Consider the following 17,284-nt stretch of genomic DNA (forward strand, 5'->3'; position numbering starts at 1 on the left):
TCTTTTTCCTCTTTGAATAGTGCGGTTTTACGTCTCCTTGGCCCCCAGTTGCTATAACGACTGAGCCCTGGGCTCTCCCTCACTTCCTGACCAGAGAAGTTCAGGAGGGCTGGGCCCGTTGTCAGAGGCAGTGCCTGGATACTTCCGCCTTCCTTCCCAGCAGATCGTTTGCGTCCTTGGATGGCTCCTCCTCCTCTCCCTTTGCCTGCACCCATGGCCCCCTCCTTTGGACAGCCAGGGAGCAATAGGGGCAGGCACATGGCGTCCCCATGGGAAATGGATCCCCCTCCTCCTTTTTCCTGGCTGGGCTGCTGACGAGAAAAACCTAGGCCAGCGGCCTGGACTTGCGCATAATTCAAAATCGTAAGTTCTCAAGGACCTCGAATCTGGAGGGCCAACTGTACTTCTATTGATGCAGCCCTACTCACACTTGGCCTTTGAGCTGCCCACATCAAACTTTGGCCTCATGTCAACTTATGGTCTACTAGGACTCCTAGATCCCTTTCACATCGTATAAGTCTCCTTAAGCCAGGGGTCCCCCATGCCCCCCCCCCCCCCATATATCTATGCATTCCAGTTTTTGGGCCTAACAGGCAGAAAACCTTTCTCCCTTTGAAGTTCGTTTTTTTTAGTTTGGCCCAGTTTCTATCATAGGTCATTTTGAATTTTGATCCTGTCCTCTGGGTGTTAGCGATTCCTCCTAATTCGTTCATCTGCAAATTTCATAAGCCTGCCCTTTTATTCCTTCATCCAAGTCATTGATAAAGATTGTGAATAGCCCTGGGCCCAGGACAGAACCCTGTGACTTGCCCAAGGTCTTCCAGTGGGTTTCATGGCTGAACTGTGAACGAACCCTGGTCTCCAGGCCACGAGCGGCCAGCATGGCCCACATTGGTTTGATGTTGGCCATCGGCGGGGTGCTTTAATTGTGAGTTCCTGTGTGGCAGGGGGGTTGACTGAAGGCTCTTGGGCTCTTCCAACTCTATGATCTAGCTTGGAGACCATGGTTCATTCCTAGCTAGCATGAACCCAGAGTGTGGAACAAGGCCACACTGTCTCCCCAGGTGAAGTCTGGCAAACCTCCTTAACAAATCTCATTTATGTTTACGGTATATACCCTGCCCTCAGCCTAAGGCTCTCAGGTGCTTACAATTAATTTCTATTAGTAGTTCCCTGCCCTCGGCTTACAATCAAAAAGACAGGACACAAAAAGAAGGAAATTGTGGGGAAGGGACCGTCCAGGATCTTTCTCCCTCGACCTGAACCAAGGCAGTGGACCGAGGGGCCTTCAACGAGGCTGGCCCGATGGCGTTGGCCGTCCTTTCACTCCCTCCAGCAGGAGACAGTTGGGCAAGGGGGGGCCTCTTCTTCTGCCTATGAAGAATCTTGCCTGAAACCCTGTTATAGGCACATAAGTTGAAATACTTGAGGCACGAACAACAACAAACTCCCGGTCCTCCCTGCCAACCCTGTGCCTACGCCTCTTAGTAGCTCTGTTCTCACCTGGTCCTTTCCCGGTCGTATACTTTTTTAAAACACAACACACACCCCACACACAACCCACCCACATATGGTGGAGACAAGAATAAATCTCCTGGAAGCACCACCCCTCTGTTTTTCTGATCCATCACTTTGTTGTGCACATATGTGGAATTTTCTAGTTCTTTGCATTGTTTTCCTTCACTTTGTCCTTACTCCTTCATTACATGCACCTAATTTTACTCCAATTTATCCGCACGGCATATAAATCCATATTTTGATCCCAACTGTGCTCTCGACTTATATATGAGGTCGACTTATAATTGAGTAATATGGTAATCATTGTACCTGGCTGAGAAGACCCAAGTCTTTGTTACATTGCAAGCTGCCCTAAAACCCTGAGGCAGGATCCAGGTAAATATAAGTCCCAACCCAGCACAGTGAGCATAGGGTTATAGTGGTACAGCGTACACAGAGAGCCCTTTCTATACACTGTTGTCCTCAGACCTCAGTTGACCTCATCCTGCTTCCATAGCCCAGACACTAAATATTACCTCTTGCACGCTAAAATTCGATTGTTCCATACTCTGTTTTGTTACTCTGAATACTGTGTTTTTGAATACTATCGATGTTTTGGTTGACCTTGAATATTTTCGTCACAAACCTTTTTTATTCACCCAAAATCTGGAGTCCCTCAGTCCTACATAAGTGACAGTTGCATAGACATGTTGCATCTCCAAAGCTCTTTGAGTAAGCAATCCCCAAACTTAAGATGGCTTCTGTGGTTGGGATTCCGCAGCCACCCCCCCCCCACACAACCTTTTGGGCAAGTGTTTCAATGGATACCTGGTATAACAACATGGTGTGTAAGACCTTAAAAAATTCAACCTGTTTGTTTCCTGATTCTTTCATTATTACTAGCCGAGTAAGAAAACAAGCACATAGTTGGGTCCAGACGTTTCCAATGTTTCTCCAATCCTACCCACTTTGAAGAGAAGCTGGTCCGAGGAAATAGCTAGGAGGGGAACTTTGGCCATCTATCCCCAAAGTTTTGTATGTCTAATAGCTACAGTGTTAATTGTATTTTTGCTTACATGAATTGCCAGGAAAAACAGGACGGGCTCCTGTGCCTTATAGCTATGCAGAAAACTTCACAGGTTATTGCTACTTTAAATGTACTTAGCCCGTCCCATTTTCCACCTGTCCACCCTACCCATATGTTTGATGATGCTGTTTGGAGTGTCTCACTGCCTCAAAAATCCCAGCATGAAGTATAAACAAGTGGTTGGGTCAACCCTTTATTGTTCCCCCGAATCTATAGACAATATAATAATGGGCTCAGCCCCTCTTCATCCCCATTAGAGTTCAGGAGGGGGAGGTATGCATGAGCCCCAGGATTTGCCCCTTTTTCCAGCCCTCAGCCAGACAGCGAATAGAAAATTTTTATCAGATGTAAGGATGCTTATAGTTCCAAATACAAGTTCTTTAGCTGGTTATAAGAAAAGATCAACTTAAGCCTAATACAAAAAGATATAGTATAAGAGTAAGCAATAAGAGCCAACCAAAGGCCAAATGAGGAATAAAATGAGAAATTCCTATTCAGCCCTTACAAGGTGATTAGATATACCCATCATAATCTACAGCGATGATGGATTGCCAAATGAATTAAAAGGGCCAAAAAAGCTGGTGCTGGGCTCAAGTAGGCCTTGCAATGCCACTTTCTTGTAAGATCAGAAGCATGTGAAATCTGATGTCTCATAGTTTCATTCTAGAGAACCTTTTGCATGAGAAGAAAGTCGTAATGGGTGGGTAGAGTACAGGCTTTCTCGTGCCTCTCAACACTGTCGTAGCACTTCTGTGCTCCTTTGAGGGCAGACCATCTTAAAGTGGCTTTTTTTTCTGAACAGTTTTTTCACCGCTAACAAAAGGCAGGCTTTTATTACTGTCTCCCTAGGAAGAGAAAAAGGTGTTGCAGAGAGGCACTGAGAAGGCCACTATTTGCTCACTCCAATTTCAGTTTCTTTCTCATGCTCTGAGTCTATGGGAATGTATAAAAAATATCCCCAGAATTAGAAGAATGGATTCTGTTGGTTTTTATGAGAGGTTCAAGGTTGATTTTCTCTAGGGCCATTTATGGTCCCATATGGAGAGATTAAAAGAATATATAAAATTAATTAAAATATTACAATTAATTGACATTTGATTGGAAACTGGAGAGGTGAACCATTTACCTGGAATCGTTGGAGATTTGTGGCCAGTTTGAAGTAAACGGACTAGGGTACATGGACTAATAGGATGTGTTTTTATGCTTCCAATCTAGCTTGATAGATTGCCACATGAGTTTTAAGAATATGAACTTTCCTGTTGATTCGTTCTCTCACCGGTTGTCAAGGGACATGTAAGATAATACAAACTATAAGTTGGTATCCCTCATATATTTTCCAAATCCAAAATGCTTTTTCCTGGATGTGCTGCGTAGTGACACTTTTGCTTTCTGCTGGTTTCAGTGTACACAAACTTTGTTTCATTACAAATTATTAAAACTATTGTATTAAATTACCTTCAGGTTAAGTGTATACGATGGATATGTAACTAAATGAATTCATGTTTTAGAGTTGGGCCCATCTCCAGGTATCACATGTCTGTGCAAATATTCCAAAATTCAAAATACTTCTCATCCCAAGCATTTCAGATAAGGGGACTCCATCTGCATTTTATTGAGTATGAATGAAAGTAAGCCACCCAGCTAATATATTTCAAAAAAGAATTCAGGACAAATTTACTTTAGTATGCCTAATGGGATTTATATGTGTGTTGTTTTTTTTCTTTTTTCATAACACCTAGCCAAAAAGGATTCTGAATGTGCTTACAGATATTGGTAGCAAACATCCTTGCTCTCAGGCTTACATTCTAAAGACATGGCAAACGGGAAAAAGGATGAGTGGACAGGAGGAAAACATAAGCTCAAACACCAGTCTTAGAGTTCGTGAGGAAAGGAGTTTACTGTGGACATACTGCTACCTGATTTAAATCCCCTCTTTTTAACTGTACACCATCTGTCAATATTTAAGGGTAGTGCAGCACTTACAGTTACATCAAAAACCAACCCAGCTGCACAGCTAAAGCTGAAAGTCCTGATGGTTAGCACTATAGAATTGGTCTGGTCTTGTGGTCAGCAGGGTGCCATCTGGTTTGGTTTGCACACAGTTAGGATCAGAAGGTCCTGTGGTAGTTGTAGTGCCCAGGGGAGAGTTGTAATGCCTGGGAAGGAGTTGTGTCACACAGCGGAGGAGTTTAGTATCCGGGGAGGAGTTGTAGTACCTGTGGGAGGAGTTGTACATCCAGAAATTCCTCCAATACGGTAATGGGATCTGGAAGAAATTTCACCAACATAGTGAGAAAACCATATTCATGGTTAATATGCTATGTGACACTTTACATTCAAGCTTTTAAGAAAGGGCATTGGTAGTAGTCAAAGTGCCACTCCAACAGTAGAGAAAACTGGCGTGCCTATACTGAGATCCCTGAAAGAGTAGAAGATAGGAACACTTCGGTGGTATTTCTCCTGTGGTGAACTTATTCCCAATTTCTCCCACAATTAGGATCAAGGAGGCTCTCAGTAAGGTTAAATACAGGTTCGAAAAATCAACAAAAGCAGGTACAGATTTTTTTATAAAGAAAAAGAAGCTTTTTCCTTTGCTTTGGGAGCAGCTCTGGGCAGCCAGACTGAAAAACTTCTCACCCATGCGTCTTGAGCACACTAGATGCATCTCAGTCACTGCTTGCCAGCTGCTCAGTTGCTCCTCCCTTTACACTCAGTCACCCTGGGGCAACACTGAGCAGCCACAGTCCGCTTGCCTTCCTTTGCTGGATCACTGCCCGTTGTATCACACATAAAAGGCTGGGGTAGAGAAAGGCAGAGGCAAGCTGGGCCTGGCTGAAGTATATGGCTGGCTGGCTGGTAGATAAAGCAATGAAGTCTATGTTGTCACCTTATCATGTTTACAGTCAGTAGATCAATATCAGAAATAGGCATGGGGTCCTAGATTATCACTCAGGAAAAAAGGGGCAGTAGCCCAAAAATGTTTAGGGACTACTGATTTATTCTTTCTAGAGGTGTATCCTTACGTAACATGATGGGATGATAACTAGACTACATGTTTATCGGCTACTTAGCTCCAGCATGTCTTTAATATTCTTGCCACTAGCCCTTGCTACATACCATCCCACATCTTTCAGCTGCATTTCATCATCTTTAGTTCATGATCCTTTCCTTCTTATCCCATGCTGTCCAGTCAGTTCACTGTTTGTTGTTTTTTTATAACTTTCAACTGCAATTGGTCACATGCATGACAGAACTTAGCAACCAAAAAGAGTCTTGGTTTGGCAGAAAACAAGCTGTATCTCTCCCTTCCACCACACAAATATGTTTGCACTGACTGTAATAACACTCTGTGAGATTCTTTTTCTGAGCAAGACTGGATTCCGCAGGATTAATGTTGAAGTGAGCAACCATGAAAGTCTCTTACAGCCCTAAATGTCTGACCAGATTATGTGCCACTGTATGATCTGCAAAAATCATTTCATTAATTCATACCACCATATTCAGAAGCAAAGGAAGAATAAGTGATCACAGGATGTGTTGTTCGCACATGAAAAACCCACCAATGCAACCCAAAGGATCAAAGGTAATCTGCCCAGTTTTTAGCCAGAAAGAGAGATATCGCACTGCCTTTTTCCAGATCTGGGTCGGGCTGAGATGAGGCTGGAACCAGTGTTATCACATAGCTTGTGCGCAGATCAGAACTATCCCCTACCCAATCAGAACAACTCCCATTACTTTGCTAAGAATGAAAAGAAGCATTTTTAGCTAAGTACAGGAGAAGTCCGATCTGGCACAGGATGAAAATGATCTGGGGATGGAGCTGTAAAACACAATCCCGCCTGTCTCAGCTGTGCCCTCGGGAAATGACAGCCAGTGCAATATCTCCATGAATAAACTCATTTTCTGTGGCATTTCACAAGGGCCAAATAATGACATGGCAGTATAAAGAATGGCATGGTTGAGAGCATGCTTTCTTCCATGCAAGGTTATTATATGACAATTCCAGAGATAAAATACATACATCACTATACTTCATATGATGATTTACAAGCAGTACACACATTTCACTACCTTTGACAGAGCTGAATTAAATATAAGTTTCATGCCTGTTAGACTTGCATAGGCTTCAGTATTTTGACATTTCTGGCAATGTCATCTCAGCAAGCAAAGAGGTCTCACTAAATCTTATGGATTTTACCATTTGATTCAAGAAGTCTCTTCAGTTCAGATATAGAGATTTTCCTTCATTACAAAATGTGCCCAAAAATCATCAGATTCAATGGCCAAACCTGGCACCTCCAAACCCATGCTCCTTCAGGTATCTGACCTAATCAAAACAAAAGAAAGCGTTTTAAAGCAAGAATTCCAGAGCTTTTTTTCTTCTATTTCACATCTGTGCTATACTGCTCACCATCTGATCAGTGATGGTTTACACCTTTAGAAAATAACATTTCACCTTCATTCACTGTGTACTCAGACAGAAAGATTAATGTTGCTGTCACAGTTTCATAGAGTGGGTATTGCCAAGGCTGGGAACCGCCATACATCATAGCCCTAGCTCTCTTCTCTCTTCTTCTCTCTCTCTCTCTCTCTCGCTCTCTCTCTCTATATATATATAGATATTTGTTGCTTAAATGTCCCAGCAACTCTCTCATGTGTTTGCCGTTCACTTGGTTTAGACCAGGAGATTAGTAATATATAATATAATAATAATAATAATAAAATAATAATAATAATATAGTTATTTGTAACCCGCTTTTCAAATTTGATCAAAGCGGCGAACAGTTATGTATAAGAACATTTCAATAAAATCAATTAAAAACAGCATTAAAACCAGCATAATAATAATAAAAACAAAAGGCCAGATAGAAGGGAGTCCGAAATATACATCCGGTCATCACTGAAAAGGTGTAAGAGAAAGATTTTTCATGTGGGAAGGCTTGGGAGAAAAAATACGTTTCAGAATCTTTTAAAAAGAGCTAAGGATGTGGTAGAGCGGAGCTCATCTGGGAGACTATCCAAGATCTAGGGGCCACGAAAAGAATGCCTCGTGAGGTCCTCACATGGCGTGTCCTGGGACCTCCAAAATTTCTTCCCTGTTGATCTGAGTGTGTGGGGCGGATTATATGGGGAGAGACGGTCCTCCACCACCTGGCCCAAGCCATTTAGGGTTTATAGGTCATTACCAACACCTGTATTGAGCCCGAAGCGATAGGCAGCCAATGAAGATCTTTAACCAAAACAAAACTATAAGTTTATGTCCTGACTTTAAACGGTGCTCCTTTGCCTATGACAGACTGGGGGGGGATGGCATGGTGAAATTCCCTACCATGTCCATTTGTTGGTCTGGGGACTCTTTTAGTGGGAGGGAAGCTTTTAAAAATTAAAGTGGCAGAGGGAGTGCAGGGAAGCTAAAAAAACCACTTTGGGGGGTTCATGTGCATCGTGGGTGCGTTTGCTCACCTTTAATAAGATGTTATTGAATACCATGAAGTATTATCTCTGTGGTCAACATTAAGTCCATATTCTCGTACATGGAAATGGCAATATTTAAGATACGTAGGCTTCTTTGCTCGGAAGCTGTCATGTTGTCATAGCCACCCATTCGTTGTCCCTGTAGGTATATGGAACTTTCTGTTCATCAATCCATTCTAATTTAGCTGTCTTCAAAAATGTACAAATCTGTAAAAACATGGGGGGAGCATATTTAATACTGCAATTCTTACTATGATAGTAAAGCAAATAAATAAAATAAAAAAAAACATCATCCTAAAGTCGCTTTGTGGGCACCTAAATCTAATGCTTTATGTTAAGCACAGCTAGATCAAAACATCTAGAGAGGAACATGCAACTGGAACCAGTGAGCCATAAGTAAGGAAATAATGGTTAAAAAGATGGTCAACAAGCATGCGCATCACAGCAGTCAATAAGTCAATTAACTGGTATGTTTTAAAACTGCCATCTTTATATGCATCATGCATACTTCCCAAGTCTCTTACTTCAAGAGAACCACATTTGGATAAACACACTGTAATGCTTGTCGCTCATACTAAGGCCAGTTGCATGACAGACTTGTTTCACCTTGCGAATCATATGAAATTTATAACCATTTTCACAGTTGGCATCATTTTTTTCTCCCCCAGCTTTAATTATTTATTTTTTCTTTTTTTAAAAAAGAAAAAACAGCACTGTATACTGTTTTATTTTAGAAGAAAAAAGAAAAAATAAAGACACAGCCTGGGGGAAATAATTAATCAGCTGCTATCTTCTGATGCTATTCAAAATAATTTGTCCAAATCCCCTAGTTGTGATCAACAGGATAACAGAACCAACAGCTGTACACTTTTATTGACGTTGTTAGGGACTGATTATTTATCTATTTATTTCTGCTGAATGAACACTGCTATAGGATGTATTGAATTCCAAAGCTTACAAAACTGGAGGTCAGGCAGATTCGGAATAGAACACTGACAAGCAAAGAAGCATTATCTACTCAAATCATAGGTGAAGAAAAAAAATTGGATTCAATAAGTCCTTCAGTACTCTGGGTGATCCAGGGAGAAGAGGATTTGTTCTGACAAATGTTGTTTTTAGCTGAGCTCTTTGAAAATCTCATCCTTGCTAGCTGTACTCTTGATCTGATGGAAAACAGATACCATAGAGTAAGGGTGGCAACTGTGGAAAGCTAAGGGGGACATATTGATCCCCCAGGAACCTTGAAAAGTCACATACACCCCACTGCATCCATCTCTCAAAAACAAAATGGGAGAAATAATAAGAAAATGTAGGGGAGTTACAATTGATGTCATGTCATGTAGATTTCCTGTAATCCTCCATGAATGAGGCAGATTGATTAAAACAATGAATACTTCATATAAAAACACTCTCTGTTACATACAGAATGGACTCTTTGTGAACTCTGTTTCCAACTATTTACAAAAAAGACTCAGAGGGGAAAAAGTTCCGTGTGCAAGCACAGAACTAGTGGATAAATGCTGCTGCGCTGCTTCCCCTTAACCTTCTTTTTTCCAAGCAAAGGTAAGAAACATAGCTGGCAAGTAAACAGACTGGAAACTGTGTGTTACATGTTTCCTCTTGACTATTCTGTTTGCTTGATTAGTTTTTTATTTTGTATTATTGTAATTTCTTTACTGCTGCAGTTTGCTTAGGGTATCAAATCCTTTGCATACTGCCTTGGTATCCATGAGGATGAAGAGTGTTTAAAAATAGAGTGTTTTTTATGATAAATACAATAAGTAAAGAGAGATACAATATTAAGGTATTTTCTTACCTCATAATAGGCCCAGAAGCCAGCCTCGCGAGTGTACTGTCCTGCAGACCAGCTCCAGAGACAGGTGCACAGACACCAGTGTCAGAAGTAGTCAGCCGAAGGTACGTCCGTAAGTGGGGAATCCCATTAGGAGCTTCTCAAGTGGGAACCATTTTCATGCCAGTATGTCATGGCAAAATCCTGTGAAGGTACAATTGCAGGTGTAAGTAAGAATTAGTTGCCAGTTCATTCATTATCAGCCTCTTGTAATCTCTCTCCCTCTCTTTCTTGTTATTTTAAGATCAAAAGCTTTCCTTACAATGTTGAAATACTTCATATCGCCTTCATCTTTGGGTCCCACACACAAGGGCTGTTATGTCCTGTGCAGGTTACCCAGCCTCCATGGAAATCATAGTCATTACGCTGATGAAATCTAAAAGTCTGTGTATAAGAAAAGAAAAGAAACACAGTTTATTATACACCATGGACGAGAAGTCATTGGAAAACCAACAACAATTTGTTACAATGCCCCACTTCTGGTTGGATTAGTCTGATTCAAACTTAATTGTGCAAATTGGGATGTTACCACTGACCTGGTAGCAGCATTATTTATTACTTCAGATATTCATTTTATTTATATCCTGCCTTATGTCCAGTGGAAAACCCAAAGTGGCTATAGTCAATTTGCATGATAATTTAAGGCTGTGCCCATGAGAACCCATGAGAAGAAATTTAAAATCTTTTTTCCCCCAAAAAATTAATCTCACTGCCCTTATCCTACTTACTGTCCTATCTTAGCTATTTCATACCTGCATCATGGTTCCTTTGCCAGCAGACACTGCTGCAGTGACTAGAAGCCTCTTCCCATCAACTTTACTTTTTCAAAACAGCCAGCATTTCCTATGGAGAGATAGAAAAAGCCATGCATATCTGTTTCTAGTTCATCCTGAGCACTTGTTACCTTACGTTTCATAAGACATCATCAGAGATAAAATCAGTTCCCAAATTATTTGAAGACACTTCTTTCCAGTTTACCCCCAATTGCTACAAGTACTATTTATCCACAACAACCCCCCTCATGTTGGCCTAGTGTACTGGCTTCTCACCTCAATGAGGACTGTGAAGCGCTGCTGTCTTCAGGAGGGCTACCCCTGGATCCTGGGTATTCAAAGTCCAAATCAATTCCATCAAAACCAAATTTATGCAGTATTCTATCACTGAATCAATGAAGATTTTCCGATTGGCAGGTGAGGCAACATTTCAGTGAACCTGAGATGAAGACTCCTTAGATGCTCTCTGCTAAATGCTATTACACACCATAACTGCTTACACATGTATATCTAAGCATTAATCTCTATTCAGCTAAGATGTTATCCTGAGCTTATTATATTTATGGACTTCTCTGCCAGTAGCATCATGTGCCCTTCTAATCAGAGTGTCATCCACAAATGTATTCTATAACTGACACAGTAGAGGCACAGCTAGCCCATCCCTTGATGAATAGTTCAAGATCCCCTTTATATAATCTGAAACTATGTTGGAAGGAAACACATTTCCATGATTACATCTCATGCAACTGAAGCTATGTTTAAATGACCCACCATGTGACAAAGGGTTGATCTGTGGATCTGCCCCCAGTAAAAATCTGCCTCTTAACAAAGGCCCGTTACAGACCGCCCAAAAGGGCGGTCTTGGGCTGCTGCCGGTTGCAGCGCGGGAAGCCACTGCCGCCAAACCACACGTCCCCTGCTGTAAAAAGGAGTGCGAAATCGCGCTCCTTCCGGCAACCAGAAGAGACGTCACAGTGCCAAAGCGTGCACTCGCGACGTCTCTTCCGGTTTAGACGTCCGGACGCTGCATGTCTGTTACGTCAAGATGGCCACGCCCGTCTGTATAGGGCGCTGCCATCTTGCCGTACGGAACGCGCAAGGGGCAAGGCGCATCTGGAGAGCCGCCCCTCGTGCGTATTCCTGGTGCAACGACGGCACCGTTTGGCCCGTCTGTAAGGCGCCAAAGTGTCCATTCCTTGCCTGGCCCTATGTGCTCTTTACACTCATAAAACTGGTTAAATTATATGTATTCCAGCCCTGTAGAAGATGTTAATGAGTAACATGAAACACATAGAGCAAGGGCGTAGAGACAGTCCACAGATTGTATGAGTGTGTCAAGGGTCCCACCAATAGAAGAAGACCCCTCTCACCCTATACAAGTCAGCTATTTGATCGGGAACATGGCTTTTATTTGGAAGACAGTGTGAGAACTTCCATCATAAGAGGGAGATAGGAGCTTTAAAATTGCCAATCAGAGTTAGTTTTAAAAAAGTGGCCCCCAAAATTTAGAGAATCTTAAGTGTGGGGAACGCGATACTTACTTCTGAGTGCCAAAATTCCAGCCTCCAATAGCTAGCAGTGTGACAAGATTGGGGTTGCTGAAAAACATGTGAGAGAAGATCAATGCAAAAATGTGCACTGCAACTGCAGAATCAAACATGACATTATAAATGGTTTTTCAATCAATGAGCAAATATTAAGCCAAAAATAGGTTTGCATTATTATATTTATTTATTTATTGATATTCTATGCCACTATGTATGAAAAATAGTTCCATAGCATTATTAAAAGGCACACATTTGAAATCAATTAACATAGTAGTCTACAAAGAGAGGGAGGGAGGATGGGGGTGGGTTTGTGGGTTCTGGAGAGCGAGAGAAAGAGAGAAGAGTAATGCCATAGAGAATAAAAAATATTTTAAAGTGTTTATATATGTTGTAACGTGGCAGATATCACTGGAACCCGGGTAGAAATTATTCGTTCCGCCGCCGCTTTCGTAACCCGGAATACTTCGTAAGCCGAATAGCCCATAGGCGCTAATGGGGAAAAGCCCGCGATTCGTGCGAAAAAGCGCGAAAAGCACCAAAAAATTTTTCGTAACCCGAAATAACCTTCGTACCCGAACAATTAGTTTCAATGGATTTTTTTCCTAACCCGGAAATTTCATAACGTGAGTATTTCGTATACCGGGGTACCACTGTATTTATAGTACAGATATCCACACCTGAAAGAAAGAATGTACCTTTTCTTAAGTGCTTGGAACTCTGGGAAGAGTCTGTCCTCATCATTCCATTCATAAGGCGCAATCTTATGTTGGTTCATGGTGGCAAAAGCATAGGTCAGATGAGTACAGAGTTGTGGATCAATGTTGTTTGGAAAGAATTTGGCTGGCTCTGGCCTGTACTGGGACCAGTTAGTAAAATAACACACAATTTTAAAGGCAGAGCCTGTTATGAGAAGGGGAACGGAAGCCAAGGTGAATCACATATGCAGGGTTTCTTCTGCCTCATTCAAACACATTTTACAATAATGATTCCTGGCTGAGTTCTGTTACATTCAGACAATATCAGTATGGTATTGTTTCTGCATGCTGGGAAGAGCATGTCTTTTGGCCCTACAACTCCTGTCCCATCATCCCTGATCCCACTGCTAAATTGCTGGAGGAAACATGTGAAGAGAGGGTACAGTCATATGTTCCTCATATGATTAAGAACTCTATGAAGTCAGAGTTCAAAACCACAGAGGCAGCCTGGATGCATACAACAGACTCCAAAACTAGAGTTTCTTGTGGTTTGGGGGGGGTGAGGGGAGAGGGTAACAGCACTAACAAAGTTGTTTCTGTTTTAAACCAATGAAGTTATTGGTAATGTTATTCCATTTGGGGCACAACAAGTGAGCATTATTCCTCACATAATGAATATCACCAGCTAGAACATGTTGCTTGTCTGTAAAACTCCCCTTACTTTTTAAAAATCATATGCTTAACACTTAAGTTTTATATTATAAGAAGAAGTTCTCACCAAGCTGGAACTGCAGCAATATGGCCAAACCTGCCAGAAAAAGGGACATATGTCAGAAACAACTAGACACATTCTTGTCATTATTTGCATGTAGAACTGATCCAAAATGGAGAGGCCCTGCTTGACGCACAGACAAATCTCCCCCCAGAAAACGTGCTGCTAAGACTTGATTGTGTCTCTGCAAGATAGAACAATTGTGTTAACCTGAAGTATTGCCTTCCTTGTGATTCAGCTCAATTATAATTTTATCTGTTTACTAGGCAATATCAGGAAGTCAGCAGCGAAAGGCAATGCCCCCTGTCCTAACTCTGGTTTCTCATCATAATATCATCACATAACCATGTCCCGTTTGTTGCATGATGCTGTAATGCAATCATATTGTCCAAATGAATCATGATTGCCTCATATCACTGTGCTGAAGCTGTAGTTCCTAGAAAGATGCAACTGTGAACAGGTAGCAAACAATGAAGTGAAATGGTAAATGACTGTGTTGTGAGACTATTCACCTCATCCCCTCATAACTCCCCATTTTAATCTGAAGGATTCCACAAACAAAAACAGGCAGAGCTCTATTTCAATAACATTCAAAGAATGTGACATCATTAGAACAATATTGCCATTCTTCACCATCACCACCCCCCAAAAAACACACCTCCAATAGAGATGTCATCCAGAACTGTATTCTAGAACTGGCACAGTAAGAATTACATCAAGCCTTTCATCTTGACAAAGAACATTCACCTCATCCTCCTATAACTACCTATTTTTTCCCAAAGGATTGAATGGACAGAAGACAGGCAGAGCTCTATTTGAATGACTTCCAGAGGATGTGACACCATTTTGAACAATATTGTCCTTTTTCACAAAAAGTATACACCTGTAATTTATAGCTTGGTAAGTCAAACCTGCAGGAAGTTTCTATCCCCTCCCCCCATACTCTTGCAGAAAGAGGGTGAAGGCATGCTTACCAACCCACACCAGACTCTTCCCCATCTTTGCTTCCAGCAGTGACTGCACAATCCACAAGGCAAAAGCCACTTTATAAAGAGGAGAAAGTCCAACTTATCAGTATGGGACCCAGGCACCTGGATACATAGAGGGAGGCAGAGTTTCAAATAGTTCAAATGCAATCAAAACATGAGAATAAGTCAAGGACATATAAGTCTTCACAAGATCAAACTCTTCCAGAGAGAAATTCTTGGAGGGTTATAATGGTGACTGGTGGATCTGGAAGAAGAGGAGGCCATGACTCCTGCCATGGTTAGAACCAAAATTTATTTGACTGTCATTATCATCAGCAACCTGTAGAGCATACAGTGCCAAGGCTGAAGGAGAGATCAGGTGAAATGTGAGACCTTATTCTTATATAAATCTGATTGACATCCCTACAAATATTTAAATAGAGCTATCATGTCATCTCTTAACCTTCTCTTCTCCACGCTAAACATACCCAGCTCCCTTAGCTTCTCCTCATAATGCAGCGTTTCCAGACTTTTCACCATTTTGGTCACCCTCCTCTGGACACACTCCATCTTGTCAACATCCTTTTTGAATTATGTTGCACAGAACTGAACATTGTATTCCAAGTGAGGCCTGACCAAAGAATAGAAGGCACTATTACAGTACTTCCCTTGATCTAGACACTATACTTTTACAAATGCAGCCTAGAATTGCATCAGCTTTTTTAGCTGCCACATCACACTGTTGGTTCATGTTCACGGGATGCGGGCTCTTCAAGCGAGGGCTGGGCCCCGATGGGCGTTGGACCGTCCTTTCACATCCCTCCAGGCCAGAGAGGACAGTGTGGGCAAGGAGGGGTGGCCTCTTACTTCATGCCTAATGAAGAATCTTTGCCTAGAAAACCCTGTTATAGGGTCACATAAGTTGGAAATGACTGTGGAAGGCACGAGACGAACAACAAACTCCCGAGTCCTGACCCAATGCGCAAACCACTGTGCCATACGGCCCTCTTAGTAAGCTACTGTAAATACTCAAAAAACCCTGAGTCACTTATCCACGGTCAAGGTAAGTACTTATTTTAAAACACAACACACACAGGTCACACACACACACACCACACACACACATATGGGTGGAAGACAAGAATAAATCTCCTGGGTAAGCACCACCCCGTCATGTTTTTCTGATCCATCCACCTTTAGTATGTGCACAAATAGTTAGTGGAATTTTCTAGTTCTTTGGCATTGTTTTTGCCTTCACTTTGTCCGTTACGTTCCTTCATTACCATGGCACCTAATTTTACCCATACATCAATTTATCCCCTGCACGGGGCATAATCAAAATCCATAATTTTGATCCCAAACTGTGCTCTCGACTTATATATGAGGTCGACTTATAATTGAGTAATAGTGGTAAGTCGCTATGTTGTACCTGGGCATGAGAAGACCAGCAAGTCTTTGTTACATTGCAAGAGACAATAAAAGCCCTAAAACCCTGAGGCTAGGATCGCAGGTATAAATATAAGTACCCAAACCCAGCACAGGTTGAGCATAAGGGATTATAGTGGGTACAGCGTACACAGAGAGCCCTTTCTATACACTGTTTGTCACTCATGACCTCAGTCTGAGTCCTCATCCTGCGTTCCATAGCCCAGGGGACAGCTAAATATTACCTCTTGCAGCGCTAAAAAGTTCGCGATTGTGTCCATACATCTGGTTTTGTTAGCTCTGGAATACTGTGGTTGTGTGTGAATACTATCGAATGTTTTTTTGGTTGAACCATTGAATATTTTCGTTCTACTAAAAACCTTATGTTTATTCACCCAAAAATCTGGAGTCCGCTCAGTCGCCTACATAAGTAGACAGGATTGCAAGTGAGAGCATGTTGCATCTCCAAAGCTCATTTGAGCTAAGCAATGCCCCAAACTGTTAAAAGATGCGGCTTCTGTGGGTTTGGGATTCCGCAGGCCACACCCCCCCCCAGCACAAACCCTTGTTTGGGTACAAGTGGTTGTCAATGGGATACCATGGTATAACAACATGGTGTGATAAGACCCTTAAAAAATTCAACCGTGTTTGTTTCCCGTGATTCTTTCATTGATGTAACTAAGCGCGGAGTAAGGAAAACAAGGCAGCATATGTTGGGTCCAGACAGTGTTCCAAATGGTTTCTCCAATCCTACGACCCAGCTTGTGGGAAGAGAAGGCGTGGTCCGGAGAGAGAAATAGCTAGGAGGGAGAACTTTGGCCACTCCTATCCCCAATTAGTTTTGTATGTCTAATGAGCTTACAGTGTTAATTGTATTTTAGTGGCTTACAAGTGGAATTGCCAGGGAAAAACAGGACGGGCTCCTGTGCCTTTATTAGCTATGACGGAGGAAGAACTTCAGTCATCAGGTGGTGATTGCAATACTTTAAATGTACATTAGCCCGAGCCCAGTCCCATTTTCCACCTGTCCAACCCTAACCCTACCCATAGTGTTTGATGATGCTGTCTTGGGAGTGTCTCACTGCGTCTCAAAAATCCCAGCATGAAGTATGAAACAAGTGGTGTGGGTCAACCCTTTATTGATTCCCCCGAATCTACTAGGAGCAAATATAATAATGGGCTCAGCCTCTCGT

The 17,284-nt window shown here is 42.0% G+C and overlaps 1 pseudogene; it reads right to left on the bottom strand.

Moving 5' to 3' along the window:
* Positions 1 to 6,762: 6,762 nt before the first annotated feature.
* Positions 6,763 to 14,697, bottom strand: LOC121928971 (annotated as a pseudogene).
* Between the last annotated feature and the right edge of the window lie 2,587 nt (positions 14,698 to 17,284).

Source organism: Sceloporus undulatus, chromosome 4 (assembly GCF_019175285.1).
Source record: "Sceloporus undulatus isolate JIND9_A2432 ecotype Alabama chromosome 4, SceUnd_v1.1, whole genome shotgun sequence".
Lineage (NCBI taxonomy): Eukaryota > Metazoa > Chordata > Lepidosauria > Squamata > Phrynosomatidae > Sceloporus > Sceloporus undulatus.